This window comes from Lithobates pipiens, unplaced genomic scaffold (genome assembly GCF_037356315.1).
Source record: "Lithobates pipiens isolate NorthernLeopardFrog02 unplaced genomic scaffold, aLitPip1_a1.2 Scaffold_37, whole genome shotgun sequence".
NCBI lineage: Eukaryota > Metazoa > Chordata > Amphibia > Anura > Ranidae > Lithobates > Lithobates pipiens.
In genome coordinates this window covers 5,061,556-5,078,149 of record NW_027507825.1, presented here as the reverse complement: position 1 = coordinate 5,078,149, position 16,594 = coordinate 5,061,556, and the positions used below count along the sequence as shown (strand labels likewise).

Below are 16,594 nucleotides of genomic sequence, written 5' to 3'. Positions count from 1 at the left end.
AATAGAGAGAGTATCAAATTGGTCCACTTAATTGATAAAGGGACTTACAAAATAGCCCAAGAATTGGGCAGAACTTCCAGCAATCGGAACTGTTAGAGCTGAGATACAACCGTCTCATCTTAAATCATTATAATGGAGGCCTTAAAATCGTTGAAATACATCCACATTTCCCAATGTTTTGTCACTTTAGAATGCTGCAAGTTTATTAAAATTGTTAATCTGTCAGAAATCCATTGAGCTCCTAACTTCCTGCAGTGAGCTGCCATTGCTGCCTCTGCTGTACTCAAATCCCTAGAATTCAGTCCTTCCCAATTCTCCCTAGTGCACTACAGAACACCTCAATCTTATGTTATTGAGATTGGGGGATGTCTGTAGTAGTCCAGGATAGGGAAAGCTGACAAACTGATTTACATTTGTAAATTGCAGTGGTGGGGTCTTGTTTGTACCCCCATCTGTGTTTACGGTTCTTCATTAAACCCAACAGTCTTTTGTACTAGGAGTCAATCTGTGGATAGTATAGGAAAGGAACAAAGAGCAACAGAGAACATGGACCTGAAGTGTGCCGGGGTCACGTGGTCAGTATGCCTAAAAGGGGCAAAAATAACACAGTAGGATGAAAGCTTAACAACCAGATTTATACACACTGAATTAACGTACAACCTGCCAATTGACAACGCTTGTGACATCTCACAAAGGGGCTCTTAGACATACCCAGAGAAACAAGACAATCTCCACCTACCCAAATACCAAATGATAAGGGCCGGGATCCCCCTGGCGCAAAGTCACAGAAGCCGTTCCTATCCTGCGTGAATAGCCAAAGTATGCTTTAGGGTCCAGACCCTGATTGGCCAAAGGAGACGGCAATGAAGTATGCATTGAGCTGCGGAGAGGGGAGCGTTAGGAAAAGGCAACAGAGGACCATCCCTGAGTTTATCAGATGTAGCACTGACGAGCTGATTTAAAACCAACACCGGGCGCCACCTTGCCAGGCTCCAAGAACCTGATGACAGTGCCACCTCCTGATTGCTGCTTCTTGCGAGCATGTGCATGTAAACAGAAAAGGCCGGATGCCAAACCAGTTGATTGGCCAAAGTAAGCGAGACCCTGGGCCAGAAGCGCAACTCCCCTGGCCTCAGGAACCACAAAAGGCCAGCCATAGCGCTGCCTTCAGCACCAAGCTGGTTAACAACGCAAAAGGAGAACTAGAGAGCATATCAGATATGTCACGAAAAATATGACCCATGATGGGAAGTCTGCTGAGCACAGCAGGAGGGCTACTCTTCTGGATTCCTGAGGATGGCTTAAATAGAGTGCGCAGAAAATAAAGAAAAGCCTATCGGGGTCTTCCAACAACATGAAATGCTGAGTGTCAGCCAGATACTCCCCGATAGTGCTGTGGGCCAAAACGAGTTGGAAGAGGCAAAAAAAAAACAGAAAAGGAAATAGGAACTGGATGTTAACCATTACGACTAGGAAACCTTGACCGGAAAGCCTGGAAAACATCCCAAGCAGTGTCATGAGCCTTCCTGGTATTCAAAATAAAGACTTATCGATCAAGGCTGCTTCATCGGCCAAATGGAAACCCAATCCATCACAAATGCTGGAAACTGAAGAGAAGGCGTGACGCCGGCATCTGCAGCCGAGAACCTGGGCCTAATGGTACCGGCCTAGGCGCCAAGAGGGTTCCGGAATCCACTAAAGCCCCTGAGCCAGTAAACGCTGCTGGAGCTGCAATAGGCCGACTTACCAATAGTTCCATACTATAGCGCAACTCCTGGCTAGGAAATTAAAGGGTAGTGTGGAAATGACACACAACTTGGTCAGGAACATAAACTGCGAGAGAAACGTGAGCAGACTGAGAAACGTGTCACAGGAATGTAAGCTGCATGAAGGAACGTGACAGAACGAGAAACATGAGTAGCACGAGCTGATGAAAACGTGAGCAGCATAAGAACCGAGGCTGCAAGAAAAACGCAAACTGCATAAGAAATGCAGGTTGCACGAGAACGTGAATTGATGATCAACGTGAGAAACATGAGAAATAAGAGTAACACAGGAAAACATGAGAAACCTGGAAAAACTAGAGAAACCTGGGAAAACGAGTGAAACCTGGGAAAACGAGAGATACCTGGGAAAAATGAGAGAAATAAGAAAACGTGAGTTGGCATAGAAACAAAAATTTGCATGAGAAACGTAAATTGCATGAAAAACTTAATTGCATGAGAAATGTAAATTGCATGAAAAACGTAATTGCATGAGAAACGTGAGTTTGTACAAAGTATATGAGCAGCGTAAGAACAGATGAGGAGACTTGGCACCGAACAAGCCAATTAAAAACGATCACCTCAATCTATTAAACCCATAGATGTGATGGGTAACCTGCAGTGGAAGAACATAGACAACCCAGCTGTGTGAAAACTACCAGAGAACATAACAGACAACCAGCCCATCACATGACAACAACCCTGATACCTGACAAGTATAAGGATATGGGTGCAGAAATGACAAGACCAATAGCGCATGAATGGGAACCTAATGACAACACCACCCTACTGTATGCAGTAAGCGAGTCCAAGCAACCTGCAGCGCCAAGACAGGAAATTAAAAACGAACACTCAGGGCTAAGGTACCCACAGACTGGGGTGGGTAGTAGTAAAGGTGTAATGGTGAAAGTGCACGCATGACATATGGACTACAGGCGAGAAGATTGTGGGACGACAATCAATTAAAAAATGAATCCTTAGCCCGTATGGATCTGTAGACGTGACAGATCCTGGATGTAAGCAGTAGCTAACGGAAATGCAGCGAACAAAAGGCAATGACATGAAAATGTGAGCAACGTGAGAAACGTAAAAAACATGAGAAACGTAAGAAACATGGGAAACGTAAGAAACATGGGAAACATGGGAAAAATGTGAATTGGTATGAGAAGTGAAAAATTGCATGAGAACCATAAATTGCATGAGAACCGTAAATTGCATGAGAACCGTAAATTGCACGAGAAATGTGAATTGCATGATAAACGTGAATTGCATAAGAAATTGAGCTCAGGAGGGAGACCCACCACATGGAGCTCAGGAGGGGGGACCCACCACATGGAGCTCAGGAGGGGGGACCCACCACATGGAGCTCAGGAGGGGGGACCCACCACATGGAGCTCAGGAGGGGGGACCCACCACATGGAGCTCAGGAGGGGGGAAGAACCACCATGAGGAGCTTAGGAGGGAGGAGGCCCTGCCCAAACATACCTAAGCTGCAACATAACCAAGGCATCCCCGAACTTCCCCACAGGTACATGACCAGCCAGTGGTGACAGACCCAAATACCAAGATCACTAATGCAGCCATGATCGTCCCTAGTCCAGCCAACTTTGACCCCCGACACCAGAGACCCCCTGCCCCGTAGGCAACAGCAGAGCCAGCCAGAGTGCAGCCTAACAGCACCACACTTGCGAGTGACCCACAGCTCCTAAGTAACCTGCACAAGTGCACTAGAGACACATCGTAACGGCCTCAGTCCTGAGGGTGTCAGAACTAACACTGGGATAACCGGCAGGGCTCTGATCCCAACCTGACCCTGAATGGGGAGAGTAGCAGCATGCCAGTAGATGCCCGGGATTAGTCCACATGGGGGTGGCTGCCCGCCCGTGGAACCCCCTGACCAAACCTGTATCCTGCCAGTGAAAGCGGAGAGACTCGGAGCCCCCCTTCCAGCCGCACATCTTCCTAGCCGAGATGAAAACCCGGAAGTGACGTCAGATAGGTCACACACCGGGAAATGACGCTATCAGGAACAGACACGCTAGTCTACGATCACAAGGGAGGAAGCAAAGGAGGGCAGGTGTAGTGTCATATTTTGCTGCCTATCACAGAATGCTACGGAAGTGGCGTTGCCGCCAGAAATTTTGCACTGCGCATGCGCGATGCGTTCCAAATGCTTGCACCATGCGTTCCAGAGTATTTCCGACAATGTAGTTCAGTGAAACCGTCAGATAATGTCACGGGAGTGGGGAGAGGTAATTGTGACATTAGCTTTAGACAGAGCAGAGAGCGGCGGAGAGAGAGAGCAGGTAACAGTGGCTCTGGGAGGGGATTACCTCCCCTCACTTCTCTGACATTATCTGACGGTTTCACTGGTCTGCATTGTCGCAAATCATTTGGAACGCATGGAGCAAGTGTTTGGAACGCATCACGCATGCGCAGTGCTAAATTTCTGGCGGCAACGTCACTTCTGTAGCATTCTGTGATAGGCAGAAAAATATTACACTACACAGGCTTTATGCAGCCTGACTCCTCCTACAAGTACAGGCTGCGGTCAGCCTTACACTTATTAGGACTTATCTGTGTCAGTGATAGAGTTGGCCGAACAGTTCGCCCGGCGGTCGTTTCGCGGCGAATTTTGGCTGTTCGCGGTCCGCCATTTCGGCGGACTATTGGCGCCGTTCGCCCGGCGGACTTCCGTGTTTTTATTGTGTAAAGGAACTTTGACCTGATGACACATCCATCATGGGGTACAGGACAGCCAATTGAGACATGACAGCACATGAACACTTGGACATTCCCCCTAACTTATAAATACACCCGATCCGGCGGCCATTTTACATTCTTTCTTCTGTCACGATAGGGAAAGGTTGCTGTTTGGAGCAGGGACAGATAAAACGCTAGCTATTTGGTACACAAAAGTTCTTTTCAGGACTGGTATAGGTGTTAGGTGTATATAGGTTTGCTGTGCTACTGATTGTTGCAGCAGCCTGAGTGTCTTTTGTCAGTTTAGATAAAGGGACAGAGCGCTGTGTCTGCTGCTATTTTAGGGACAGCCAGATTAGTCATCATCATCATCATCATTAGCTGTTACTATCAGGTCCACAAAAGTGCTATTCGAGTAACCAGTAATTGTTCCAGTCTCCTCTGTTTTGCCAGTTTGTATAGGGACAGGCAGGAAGCAGTGTGTCAGGCAGTGAGGGTCAGTTTAAACAGTTGCTGTTACTATTAGTTCCACAAAGGTTCTTTTCAGGACTGGTATCAGTGGTATGGTAATAGGCTTGTACACGTATAATATTCTTTCTTCCAAATATAGAAAGAATATTATACTTGACTGCTGCCCTTCTGCTGCAGTCTGCTAATCATTCACAACTCACTTGTTCCACAAAGCTCTTTATCAGGACTGGTAACTTGGACTGTGTAGGGTGCTACAGTACATAGGGTTGAGTGCGGTACAGTCTGCCGTTCTGTAAGGACTGGTATCGGTCCACAATAGATAGGGTTGAGGTGCACCACTGCTGACCGCTGCCCTATACTGCAGCAGTCCTTCAGCAGTATAGGGACTGACGTACAGTCTGCTAATCAGTCACACACAACCTACTTGGTCCACAAAGGTCCTTATAAGAACTGGTAACTTGGTGAAGGGTGCTACAGTACATAGGGTTGAGTGAGGTACAGTCTGCTGTTCTGTAAGGACCGGTATCGGTCCACAATAGATAGGGTTGAGGTGCACCACTGCTGACCGCTGCCCTATTCTGCAGCAGTCCTTCAGCAGTATAGGGACTGACGTACAGTCTGCTAATCAGTCACACACAACCTACTTGGTCCACAAAGGTCCTTATAAGAACTGGTAACTTGGTGAAGGGTGCTACAGTACATAGGGTTGAGTGAGGTACAGTCTGCTGTTCTGTAAGGACCGGTATCGGTCCACAATAGATAGGGTTGAGGTGCACCACTGCTGACCGCTGCCCTATTCTGCAGCAGTCCTTCAGCAGTATAGGGACTGACGTACAGTCTGCTAATCAGTCACACACAACCTACTTGGTCCACAAAGGCCCTTATAAGGACTGGTAACTTGGTGAAGGGTGCTACAGTACATAGGGTTGAGTGAGGTACAGTCTGCTGTTCTGTAAGGACCGGTATCGGTCCACAATAGATAGGGTTGAGGTGCACCACTGCTGACCGCTGCCCTATACTGCAGCAGTCCTTCAGCAGTATAGGGACTGACGTACAGTCTGCTAATCAGTCACACACAACCTACTTGGTCCACAAAGGTCCTTATAAGGACTGGTAACTTGGTGAAGGGTGCTACAGTACATAGGGTTGAATGAGGTACAGTCTGCCATTCTGTAAGGACCGGTATCGGTCCACAATAGATAGGGTTGAGGTGCACCACTGCTGACCGCTGCCCTATACTGCAGCAGTCCTTCAGCAGTATAGGGACTGACGTACAGTCTGCTAATCAGTCACACACAACCTACTTGGTCCTTATAAGGACTGGTAACTTGGTGAAGGGTGCTACAGTACATAGGGTTGAGTGAGGTACAGTCTGCTGATCTGTAAGGACCGGTATAGGTCCACAATAGATAGGGTTGAGGTGCACCACTGCTGACCGCTGCCCTATACTGCAGCAGTCCTTCAGCGGTATAGGGACTAAGAGTTTTGTCACAGGGTCATTTAAAAAATGACAGGCAGAGGAAGAGGCAGGCCCTTCCGCAGGGGTGGTAGGGGTAGGGCAGGAGCAACAGCCTTGAGCCAAAGTGGGAAGTTGCAGAAGGTGCGTTCAATTACTTTAAAGGATGCACCAGACTTAGTTGAATGGCTCGCTCAGCCTTACTCTTCTGCACCCTCCTCATCCTCTCGATCTGCACCCTCTTCTTCACTCTCTGCTATGTGCACCCCCCAAAGACACTACCACCAACAACACCACCACCACATACCTTCTGCTTGAGTCACAGGAATTATTTTCCGATCCATATCAAGAGGACATTTCTGATGCGCAGCCACTCTTGGTATTGGATCAGGAAGAGGAGGTAGCAACAACCGCTACTCAGCAGTCTGGCGACAGTACCCAGATCAGCCCAAGGAGGAGGTTGGTCCACGGTGTTGCTGCCTACTCCGAGATCTCTACTTATAGCGGTGGGGAAGGTGACGTTGATGATGACGTGTCTAGTGATGTCACGTGGGTGCCCACAAGAGAGGAAGAGGAGGGGAGTTCAGAGGAAGATATGGACCAGCAGATAGGGAGGAGAAGCAGGAATAACTTACATTGCACAAGAGGGACAAAGCAGACTGCAAATGTATCAGGAGTGAGTCATCGACCATGTATGGTCACATCTGGCGCTCCCAGGTTTGAAGATGTGTTGGTGACTTCGGATATAAGGTCATTCTTTCAGCCGACCCATCGACAGGTGTCATCCGGATCCAGCATCAGGGAACGCCTAGACCGTCAGGTGTCCGACTACATCGGGTTAACGGCCGATGTGGACGCTCTGAGGAGTGATGAACCCCTGGACTACTGGATGGGCAGGCTTGACCTCTGGCCAGAGCTTGCCCAATTTGCAATCGAACTGTTGGCTTGCCCCTCATCCAGTGTCCTGTCCGAAAGGACGTTCAGCGCAGCAGGGGGGATCATAGCGTACTCGCCTAGCTCACGACAGTGTTAACTACCTCACATTTCTAAAAATGAATGAGGCATGGATCTTGGAGGAATTCAACACATGTGACCAGTAGACCATGTATATGTCTATAAACAATTTTTTTAATCGAGCACACAGACCTTCTTTCTTCATTTGGCTCACTTCCTTGTCCCAAAAAAGCACATTGTACTATATGCCCCTACCCTCCTCTTTGAAGAGGTTGAGCGGTGTCATATTTCTACTGGGGCTGCTTATGAGGGGATCACACCATCCCTGTCCTGTGCTGATTTACTCCTGGGGGTTCTTATTATGAGGGGATCACACCATCCCTGTGCAGTGCTGATTTACTCCTGGGGGTTCTTATTATGAGGGGATCACACCATCCCTGTGCTGTGCTGACTTCCTCCTGGGCCTGCTTATTATGAGGGGATCACACCATCCCTGTGCTGTGCTGACTTCCTCCTGGGCCTGCTTATTATGAGGGGATCACACCATCCCTGTGCTGTGCTGACTTCCTCCTGGGGGTTCTTATTATGAGGGGATCACACCATCCCTGTCCTGTGTTGATTTACTCCTGGCGGTTCTTATTATGAGGGGATCACACCATCCATGTGCTGTGCTGACTTCCTCCTGGGGGTTCTTATTATGAGGGGATCACACCATCCCTGTGCTGTGCTGACTTCCTCCTGGGCCTGCTTATTATGAGGGGATCACACCATCCCTGTGCTGTGCTGACTTCCTCCTGGGGGTTCTTATTATGAGGGGATCACACCATCCCTGTCCTGTGCTGATTTACTCCTGGGGGTTCTTATTATGAGGGGATCACACCATCCATGTGCTGTGCTGACTTCCTTCTGAGGGTTCTTATTATGAGGGGATCACACCATCCCTGTGCTGTGCTGACTTCCTCCTGGGCCTGCTTATTATGAGGGGATCACACCATCCCTGTGCTGTGCTGACTTCCTCCTGGGGGTTCTTATTATGAGGGGATCACACCATCCCTGTCCTGTGCTGACTTACTCCTGGGGGTTCTTATTATGAGGGGATCACACCATCCCTGTGCTGTGCTGACTTCCTCCTAGGCCTGCTTATTATGAGGGGATCACACCATCCCTGTGCTGTGCTGACTTCCTCCTGGGCCTGCTTATTATGAGGGGATCACACCATCCCTGTGCTGTGCTGATTTTCTCCTGGGCCTGCTTATTATGAGGGGATCACACCATCCCTGTCCTGTGCTGATTTATTCCTGGGGGTTCTTATTATGAGGGGATCACACCATCCCTGTGCTGTGCTGACTTCCTCCTGGGGGTTCTTATTATGAGGGGATCACTCCATCCCTGTGCTGTGCTGATTTTCTCCTGGGCCTGCTTATTATGAGGGGATCACACCATCCCTGTGCTGTGCTGACTTCCTCCTGGGCCTGCTTATTATGAGGGGATCACACCATCCCTGTGCTGTGATGATTTTCTCCTGGGCCTGCTTATTATGAGGGGATCACACTATCCCTGGCTGTGCTGATTTATTCCTGGGGGTTCTTATTATGAGGGGATCACACCATCCCTGTGCTGTGCTAATATTCTCCTGGGGGTTCTTATTATGAGGGGATCACACCATCCCTGTGCTGTGCTGACTTCCTCCTGGGCCTGCTTATTATGAGGGGATCACACCATCCCTGTGCTGTGCTGACTTCCTCCTGGGGGTTCTTATTATGAGGGGATAACACCATCCCTGTGCTGTGCTGATTTTCTCCTGGGCCTGCTTATTATGAGGGGATCACACCATCCCTGTGCTGTGCTGATTTTCTCCTGGGCCTGCTTATTATGAGGGGGTCACACCATCCCTGTGTTGTGCTGATTTTCTCCTGGGCCTGCTTATTATGAGGGGATCACACCATCCCTGTGCTGTGCTGACTTACTCCTGGGGGTTCTTATTATGAGGGGATCACACCATCCCTGTGCTGTGCTGACTTCCTCCTGGGCCTGCTTATTATGAAGGGATCACACCATCCCTGTGCTGTGCTGACTTCCTCCTGGGGGTTCTTATTATGAGGGGATCACACCATCCCTGTGCTGTGCTGATTTTCTCCTGGGCCTGCTTATTATGAGGGGATCACACCATCCCTGTGCTGTGCTAACTTACTCCTGGGGGTTCTTATTATGAGAGGATCACACCATCCCTGTGCTGTGCTGACTTCCTCCTGGGGCTGCTTACGGTGCTGCTGTCAGTGCTGTATGTCACGCTGCTGATGTCAGTGCTCTCTATCACGGTGCTGCTGTCGGTGCTGTATATCACGGTGCTGGTGTGAGTGCTTAATGTCACGGTGCTGCTGTCAGTGCTCTCTATCACGGTGCTGCTGTCAGTGCTGTATATCACGCTTCTGATGTCAGTGCTCTCTATCACGGTGCTGCTGTCAGTGCTGTATATCACGGTGCGGGTGTGAGTGCTTAATGTCACGCTGCTGATGTCGGTGCTCTCTATCACGGTGCTTCTGTCGGTGCTGTATATCACGGTGCTGGTGTGAGTGCTTAATGTCACGCTGCTGATGTCAGTGCTCTCTGTAACGGTGCTGATGTCAGTGCTGTATGTCACGCTTCTGATGTCAGTGCTCTCTATCACGGTGCTGCTGTCAGTGCTGTATATCACGGTGCGGGTGTGAGTGCTTAATGTCACGCTGCTGATGTCAGTGCTCTCTATCACGGTGCTGCTGTCAGTGCTGTATATCACGGTGCTGGTGTGAGTGCTTAATGTCACTCTGCTGATGTCAGTGCTCTCTATCATGTTGCTGCTGTCAGTGCTGTATATCACGGTGCTGATGTCAGTGCTGTATGTCACGCTTCTGATGTCAGTGCTCTCTATCACGGTGCTGCTGTCAGTGCTGTATATCACGGTGCTGATGTCAGTGCTGTATGTCACGCTTCTGATGTCAGTGCTCTCTATCACGGTGCTGCTGTCAGTGCTGTATATCACGGTGCGGGTGTGAGTGCTTAATGTCACGCTGCTGATGTCAGTGCTCTCTATCACGGTGCTGCTGTCGGTGCTGTATATCATGGTGCTGGTGTGAGTGCTGTATATCACGGTGCTAATGTCAGTGCTGTATGTCACGCTTCTGATGTCAGTGCTCTCTATCACGGTGCTGCTGTCAGTGCTGTATATCTGCTGATGTCATAAGAATGCTTGTAGTTATCAATCCCAAATTCACCTCATACATGTATTATGACATTGGCCATGTGGTGGGACTATGTTTGCCCAGCTAATAATTATTTTGTGGCTGCAAATTTGACCTAAAGGTTTGCGAAGTTCGCCTCCCATTGAAGTCAATGGGGCCCGCCACGAACGTTCCGTTTCGCGAACTATCGGCCGCGTTTGCGGTCCGTGTTCGCGAAACGTCCCGTCGGAAGTTCGTCCATCACTAGTTATCAGTGGTGCTGAACCCCAAGGTTCAGTGTTGGGGCCCCTACTTTTTAATATCTTTATAAATGATAGTCTTTGCAGATGACACCGAACTATGCAGTGGAATAACGTCCTTACAGGATGTCTCCAATTTACAAGCCGACCTCAATGCTCTGTCTAATTAGGCAACTAAGTGGCAGATGAGATTTAACCACTTCAATACCGGGCACTTATACACCTTCCTGCCCAGACCAATTTTGAGCTTTCAGTGCTGTTGCATTTTGAATGACAATTGCGCGGTCATGCTACACTGTACCCAAACTAAATTTTTATCATTTTGTTCCCACAAATAGAGCTTTCTTTTGGTGGTATTTGATCGCCTCTGGGATTTTTATTTTCTGCTAAACAAATAAAAAAAGACCGAAAATCTTGAAAAAAAAAAACATGTTTTTTTTTTGTTTCAGTTACAAAACTTTGTAAATAAGTAAGTTTTCTCCTTCACTGATGGGCACTGACCGGGCTGCAGTGACGGGCACTGATAAGGCGGCACTGATGAGGTGGCACCAATGAAGTGGCACTGATAGGTGGCACTGATATGCGACACAGACACTGATAGGTGGCACAAATAGGCACTGATAGGTGGCATGGATTGTCATGGATAGGTGGCACGGATTGGCATGGATGGGCGGCACAAATGGGCATGGATAGGTGGCACGGATGGGCATGGATAGACAGCGCGGATGAGCATGGATGGGCACTGATAGGCGGCTAGGATGGGCACTGATAGGCGGTATGGATGGGCACTGATAGGCGGTATGGATGGGCACTGATAGGCGGCATTGTAATTTAAAGTTTTGTAGGGATGGATGCCAATCAGTGCCAAACAATAATGCATACCAATCAGTGATGATTGTGGGCACTGATTGGCATTCATTATGGGCACTGGCTGGCATCCCTGGTGGTCTAGGGGGCATACCTGGTGCTGGGCATCTCCTGGTGGTCTGGTGGTGTCCCTGGTGGTCCAGTGTGGGCATCCTCGGGGGGGGGGGGCTGTGCTGATAATCGATCAGCACAGACCCCCCCCGTCAGAGGAGCAGCCGATTGGCTCTCCTCTACTCACGCCTGACAGACGTGAGTGAGGAAAAGCTGATCACCGGATCTTCCCATTTACACTGTGATCAGCCGTGATTGGACACGGCTGTTCACGTGGTAAAGAGTCTCCGTCGGAGACTCTTTACCGAGATCGTAGTTGCCGGGTGTCAGACTGACACCCCGCAACAACAAACGCCGTGATGCGTGCCCCCGGGGGCACGCAGCGGCTTAATATCCTGATCCCATCATATGACGTCCGGTCAGGATATTAAAACCACTTTGCCACCGCCATTTTGCTACATGGCGGGCGGCAAGTGGTTAAAGTGGAGCACCACCCAAAAGGGGAAGCTCCACTTGTCCCCCCTCCCCCATTTTCTGCCACAATTGGCACCTTTCATGGGTGGGGGGAGCAGGTACCTATCAAAAACCAAGTACCCGCCGCCCCACGCAAAAAAGGTTTTTGATAGGTACCCGCTCCCACTTCTGATTGAGTTCGCCAAGCAAACGCAATCAGAGGTTCGCCCCCCTCCTCCTTCCCACTCTGCCGGGCCATTCACAAAGCGCAGCATACTTCACAGATGTGACGGAGAGAGACGTCTGCGAAGCTGCCGGGCTTTACTGCCTGTCCCAAGGCTGGCGCTACGCTATAGCAAAAAAAAAAGTAACTTGTGAAATAATAAATAAATAAGCTGCTAACATCAAAATGTCCAGTGCAGAAACTCCAAATAAAGTGCAATGTCAACAAAGATGCCGCGCTAATTACAAACTCATAAATATATATAATTGTGAATATACATGAAAGATTGAAAAGAGGTACAAAAACGAAAAAAGTGACAAAAAGGAAAACTAAAGCAAAGTCCCATCATAGAAAAAAAGTCCATAGTTTCTTATAAAATAGTGTCCATCCAAATAAGCAGACATAAGTTTGATAATTGTGACAAAATCTTCAAAGCAAACGAAGTGCATCCGAATCACCACCCAAAGTGTATGAATAACCTGCTTACCAGAAAGCGATGACCGCCGCAGCCGCATCCCGCCCAGCCTAGGGAAGTAAGGTCTCCCTCAACCCTAAAGGAAAATCCGCAACTCCCGCTGTTTACTAGTCGTACTTTTGTTATTCTGAAGTAATCCCTGTATGTTCCTCTGAGCCTCGGTGCTGCCCTAGCCAAAATGGTGGGGATATGATCTCCATGTATAAATACATAAGGGGGAATATGATCTCCATGTATAAATACATAAGGGGGGATATGATCTCCATGTATAAATACATAAGGGGGGATATGATATCCATGTATAAATACATAAGGGGGATATGATCTCCATGTATAAATACATAAGGGGGGGGGGTATGATTACCATGTATAAATATATAAGGGGGGTATGATCACCATGTATAAATACATAAGGGGGGGGATATGATCTCCATGTATAAATACATAAGGGGGGATATGATCTCCATGTATAAATACATAAGGGGGATGTGATCTCCATGTATAAATACATAAGGGGGATATGATCGCCATGTATAAATACATAAGGGGGATATGATCTCCATGTATAAATACATAGGGGGGGTATGATCACCATGTATAAATACATAAGGGGGATATGATTACCATGTATAAATATATAAGGGGGGTATGATCACCGTGTATAAATACATAAGGGGGGATATGATCACCATGTATGAATACATAAGGGGGGATATGATCTCCATGTATAAATACATAAGGGGGGATATGATCACCATGTATAAATACATAAGGGGGGATATGATCTCCATGTATAAATACATAAGGGGGCATATGATCTCCATGTATAAATACATAAGGGGGATATGATCTCCATGTATAAATACATAAGGGGGGATATGATCGCCATGTATAAATACATAAGGGGGATATGATCTCCATGTATAAATACATAGGGGGGATATGATCTCCATGTATAAATACATAAGGGGGATATGATCTCCATGTATAAATACATAGGGGGGGTATGATCACCATGTATAAATACATAAGGGGGATATGATTACCATGTATAAATATATAAGGGGGGTATGATCACCGTGTATAAATACATAAGGGGGGATATGATCACCATGTATGAATACATAAGGGGGGATATGATCACCATGTATAAATACATAAGGGGGGATATGATCTCCATGTATAAATACATAAGGGGGGATATGATCTCCATGTATAAATACATAAGGGGGGATATGATCTCCATGTATAAATACATAAGGGGGGATATGATCTCCATGTATAAATACATAAGGGGGGTATGATCACCATGTATAAATACATAAGGGGGGGATATGATCTCCATGTATAAATACATAAGGGGGGTATGATCACCATGTATAAATACATAAGGGGGGATATGATGAGCTTTCAGTGTGTGTCCTTTTTACATTTTTTTTCTATGCTGGTTGCACTAGACTAGATGGTCCTTTTTTCAACCAGATTAACTATGTAAATATTGGGACATTATGAAAGGCGAGGTGATCGATGGACTTTATGTTTTACTTCGCATGCGTTCATGTGCAGGGAACTAAGGGGGAATCCAGTCCAGGTTTTACAAACCACCTTAGCAGGGTTTGTTCCGGACCAGATGTTACGGTCCACTTGTGTCCACCAACAGGTGGTATAAATAAAGCTGGACTGGTGAGCTGCTGATCTGAAGTTTGTTTTGTGAGAGAAAGAAAAGCTTTGCATTATCTTTGATTTGTGGGTGACTGGGAGAAGCCCTTCACCTGTGAGATAGGAACCTGAAATGTTTAGTTAGTGCCTGGATGGCAAGGATTTATTTTCTGTTTTTTTTTATTTTTTCATGCAACCTTTTCTTTCTCTCACAAAACAAACTTCAGATCAGCAGCTCTCTCAGGTATGGCTTCCTGAGTCCCCGGCCAAGAGCAATCTTCTGCTCCGGTCCTGCTTTATTTATACCACCTCTGCAGTCTCTTACGTCTCGTATCTGTGCCTTGTGTCTCTAGTACATTTTGGTTAGTTCTTTATTTAATCTGCCCTCCTGCTGGCCAATTTGTACACTGCTTTATCATCTGTGATTCCCTAAGGGTTTGATATAAATTAGCCAGCAGCAGGACAGATTTTCCTGAGCAAATACAGAGAAATCATCAGAGAAAGTCTATTAGTGTTTTATAATAATGGGCCTGACCCCAACGACACATAGACATTTTTTCTGTACAGTGACACCACCTATGTGGGGGCATTTTACCTTCCAATGTCACTACTGACATAGGGCCATTTTTTCCATCCAGTAAAACCACAGCTGTTGGGACATTTTCTCTTTCCAGTAACAACACTGACATAGAGATGTTTTTTTCCATCCAGTGACATCACTAACAAAGATATATTTTCCTTCTAGTGACACCACCTAAGCAGTGACATTTTCCTTTCACTGACATTAATGACATAGGGGCATTTTTCCATTTCCAGTGACACCACTGACACAGCCCCATATTTCTGCACTGATATTAAAATCTTCCGTTTGGAGTGCACACAACCATTTGCACTATTTGGCCACATCACAACCATTCCATACATTTTAGTGCAGCGTGCGCTGCTATTGGTCCCATCCCCTTCTCCACCCAGTGTGTTTGGGGGGGTGGCAGTTTTCCATCTTTCCCCTGGGCATTAGACTGACCATAGCGTCTCCACCATTAGCTTCCAGCACTGGGGGGGCTACAGTTCATTGAAGGGACCATGAATGCCAACATGTACTGTGACATACTGAAGCAGAGCACTAGTGATGGACAAACTTCCGTCGGGACGTTTTGCAAACGCGGACCGCGAACGCGGCCGATAGTTCGTGAACCGGAACGTTCGCGGCAGGCTCCATTGACTTCAATGGGAGGCGAACTTTGCAAACATATAGGTCAAATTTGCAGCCACAAAATAATTATTAGCTGTGCAAACATAGTCCCACCACATGGCCAATGACATAACACATGTATGAGGTGAATTTGGGATCGACAACTACAAGCATTCTTTTTTTATATGGGAAATTGTTGTGACAATTCTGGACTGTGGAGCGCATGAAGGCAATGGAGGAGAGGGAAGGTCAGGGACCAGGGTAGGCAAAGAAGAGGGTGCAGGAGATGATCACCAGCAGCGTGACATACAGCAATGACACCTGCACCGTGATAGAGTCATCTGACAACAGCACTGTGATAGAGAGCACTGACATCAGCAGCGTGACATAAAGCACTCACACCAGCACCGTGATATACAGCACTGACAGCAGCACTGTGATATACAGCACTGACAGCAGCACCGTGACAGAGAGCACTGACATCAGCACCGTGATATACAGCACTGACACCTGCACCGTAAGCAGCCCCAGGAGGAAGTCAGCATAGCACAGGGATGGTGGGAGCCCCTCATAATGAGCATAGCACAGGGATGGTAGGAGCCCCTCATAATAAGCAGCCCCAGGAGGATGTCAGCATAGCACAGGGATGGTGGGAGCCCCTCATAATAAGCAGCCCCAGGAGGAAGTCAGCACAGCACAGGGATGGTGGGTGCCCCTCATAATGAGCATAGCACAGGGATGGTGGGAGCACCTCAAAATATGCACAGTAGAGGTACAGCCCCAGGAGGAAGTCAGCACAGCACAGGGATGGTGGGAGCCCCTCATAATAAGCAGCCCCAGTAGAAATATGACACCGCTCAACCTCTTCAA

The 16,594-nt window shown here is 47.7% G+C and overlaps 1 protein-coding gene across 2 annotated transcripts in view; it reads right to left on the bottom strand.

Annotated features, from left to right (window-relative positions):
• Nucleotides 1-16,594, bottom strand: part of LOC143956501 (alpha-1-antitrypsin-like) — a 60,149-nt gene that overhangs the window by 27,080 nt on the left and 16,475 nt on the right. The window lies entirely within an intron of this gene.